Source organism: Colobus angolensis, unplaced genomic scaffold (assembly GCF_000951035.1).
Source record: "Colobus angolensis palliatus isolate OR3802 unplaced genomic scaffold, Cang.pa_1.0 Scaffold398, whole genome shotgun sequence".
Taxonomy (NCBI): domain Eukaryota; kingdom Metazoa; phylum Chordata; class Mammalia; order Primates; family Cercopithecidae; genus Colobus; species Colobus angolensis.
The window spans coordinates 518,544-521,821 of record NW_012117354.1 but is presented as its reverse complement, the minus strand read 5'-3'; the positions used below and the strand labels follow the sequence as shown (position 1 = coordinate 521,821).

The 3,278-nt window shown below is 31.0% G+C and overlaps 1 pseudogene across 1 annotated transcript; it reads right to left on the bottom strand.

Annotated features, from left to right (window-relative positions):
• Positions 1-2,199: 2,199 nt before the first annotated feature.
• LOC105521120 lies at positions 2,200-2,694 on the bottom strand (annotated as a pseudogene). The gene has a single exon (XR_001003226.1). The product of XR_001003226.1 is annotated as a 40S ribosomal protein S12 pseudogene (transcript).
• Positions 2,695-3,278: the final 584 nt, after the last annotated feature.

Here is a 3,278-nt window from a genome sequence, read left to right as displayed (position 1 = left end):
GTGTATTGTGAAGCTTTGGATTTCTGTCAACCTGATAAGTGAGAAATGGTCAATCAGTGGAGTTTTAATTTATGTTTTTATAAATTAAGTGACTGGAAGCATCTTACATGTATTTTAAGACCATTTGTATATTTTTTTCCTGTGGAACGTATGTTCATGTCTCTTATTTTTCAGATTTCTTTGTATTTTTGGAATATTAACCTTTTATCTGCAATATATGTTGCAAATATTTTCTCACATTTTGTCATTTTTCTTTGGATTTTGCTTATGGTGTTTTTACCCACAAAAGATTATTTTAAAATATTTTATGTAGTTTAATTTATCTTTTATTGGATCTGGATTTTGCAGTAGAAAGGCTTTCCCCATATCAAGGTTAAAAAAGAATTAATCTATGTCCTTTTCTAGTATATATATGATTTCATTTTTTATATTTAGATATCTGATCTATTTTTAGTTTATTTTGGTATGGGTATAGATCTGATATCACATTTCCCCAAAAGGAGTGATTAGAAATGGTACATATATATATATATATATGTATATATGTGTGTGTGTATATATATGTGTGTGTGTGTATATAAATTTACATATGTACTGGGCTTTCTCATTGGTTCTGTTTATACTCCCATAACACCATGCCTTGATTATATCTTAGTATCTGTTTGGCTAGGCACTCTATTGCCCCTTTTGAAGGATTGCTCTAGTTTTTCTACCATAATTATTTTCCTTGAAAAGTTAAAAAGTCAACTTATCTGACTTCAAACATATTGTTCTTAGTATTTTTGTGGAGTCACATTGTTTCTATATTAACATGGTGAGAATTGATATCTTTCTGGTATAGACTCAGACCATCTAAGAACAGACAGTTTTCCCTTTAAGTTCACTTTTCATTCAGAGTATTTTAAAGTTTTCTTTAGAAACCTTTTTAACATCACTTGTTAGGTTTACTTCTAAATACTTCATTTTTTTTGGTGGCTGTGATAAATAGTATTTCTCTTACATTGTATCTTCTAATTGATAATTTGTATATATGGAGTACATTAATTTGTGTATAGTATTTCTCTTTCTACTGTTCTAAATTTTATTTTTGATTTCAGTTTAGTCATTAAATCCTCTTGAGTTTTATATGCATACTATCTTGTCATCTTCAAATAGGATGTTTTATTCTTCTTTTATGTTCTTATGCCTCTATTTCCTCATATCTACTTTCATTGATTAATATCTCAAATGCAGGATTATAATTGGAGACAGTGAACACTTTGCCTTCTTCCTGACCATAAACGCAATGTCTTTTGTGTTTCCTGTAAAGTCAAATAGGTCAGATACTGGCTTTAGGATACACACAACACACACACACACACAAACACACACACACATCTATTTTATTTAAAATGGGTGCTGAAATGTGTTGAATCTCCTTTTAAGTTTTCGACATTTATGGAATCAATCATGTGATTTTTTTCTTATGTTTATTAATATGGTGAAGTACACTGATGCACTGATGGATTTCCAAATATTAAGCTGCCCTTGCATTCCTGGAATAAATAACATTTGACCATGATGTAGTTTTTGTATATACTATTGGACTCTGTTTGCTAATATTTTAATTACAATTTTGAAGAAATATTAATAAATGTTATTTTAATTTTTTAAAGCTATTATTACTAGGTTTAGGTATCAAGGTTTTGTATACTCTCCCAAGAAATACAACAGAATTTGGAAGTTTTTATTTTTTCCCCTTATGCTCTGGAATTATTTAACAGCATTGGACTTTTATTTTCATCCTTGGAGATTTCTGGAAATTTCCCTTTGAAAACATCTGGACTTGGTGATCTGTATGTGGGGTAACACTTTGCTAATTTTCTCTATTTCTGCTATGGAAATTGGTTTGTTTACACCTTCAGTTCCTATGGAGATCAATTTGGTAAAAATATTTTTCTGTAGAATTAGTCATTTCATCTAGATTTTCAAGTTTATTTGTTGTGCAAAGTAAAAGGTAAAAGTCACATGATTTTCAGATTTACTGTTATTTTAATATTTATTTTGTCCCCGTAGTTTATTATTTCATGTATTTTTGCTTTCTTTTAATGATTAGTCAATGATTTGTTTTGTTTTTTAATTAACTTTTTTTGTGTTTTCTAACTTTATTAATATCTGCTTTTATTTTTATTATTATTATTATTATTATTTTTGTGTGTGAGCCAAAGATTTTATTTATTCATTTCTTGCATTTGAAGTAGTCTTCGATAACATCCTTGGCCTGAGACTCCTTTCCATAGTCCTTAACTACTACACAACTGCAACCAACCACTTTACCGGGTTTCCCCTCTCTGTCAGTTTTACAGAGGCCTACCCATTCTCCTAGTTTCTTGTTGTCATCAACCTTAATTAGGTTGATCTGGTGTTCAGCACAAAGGGCCTCCACCAACTTGACATACATAGGCTCATCACAGTTGGATGCAAGCACACAAAGATGGGCTTGGCGCTTGTCTAAGGCTTTGGCAGCTTCGCGAATTCCACGTGCTAGGCCATCGTGGATGAGGGTGGTCTTCAGCACCTCTTGTAAAGCAGTATTAACGTCCATTACACCTCCAGCAGCAATGCCTTCCTCGGCCATGGCGGTGGGTTACGGGTGAAGTGGAATCTTGAACGCACCCAAGCCTCCGCCTCCGCGCGACTCTGCGGCGGCAGGGAAAGAGTATATCTGCTTTTATTTTATTTTGTTCTCTTTTGCTTAGGTTTACATTTTGTTCTTTTCTAGCTATTTCAATTGGGAATTTAACTCATATATTTTCTACTTATTAGTGATTTAATGTAATGCCATAAATCCTGATATGTAGAATCTACAATTTTATTTTGGTCTTTTTCCTTTTGCTCAATAATTACTTATTAGAGAGTTTTAAAATTCAATTTGCAGTAACCTTAAAATATTGCTATAACTGTAAAATGTTATGATGTTGTGGTCAAGTTTCTATTTTTCCTCTTGTAGAAATTATTGAGATTTTTGTAATAGTTTATTATACAGGAATACTTCATTTTATTTTGCCCTGCTTTATTATGCTTCACAGATATTACATGTTTTACAAATTGATGATTTGTGACAACCCTGCATTGAACATGTCTATTGGCACCATTTTTTAACATATGCCCATTTCCTATCTCTGTTTCACATTTTGATAATTCTCAAAATATTTTAAGTTTATTTTTATTATTATTATTATCATTATTATATCTGTTAAGTGATCTTTCAAATACTATTGTACTGTAATTGTTTTAGG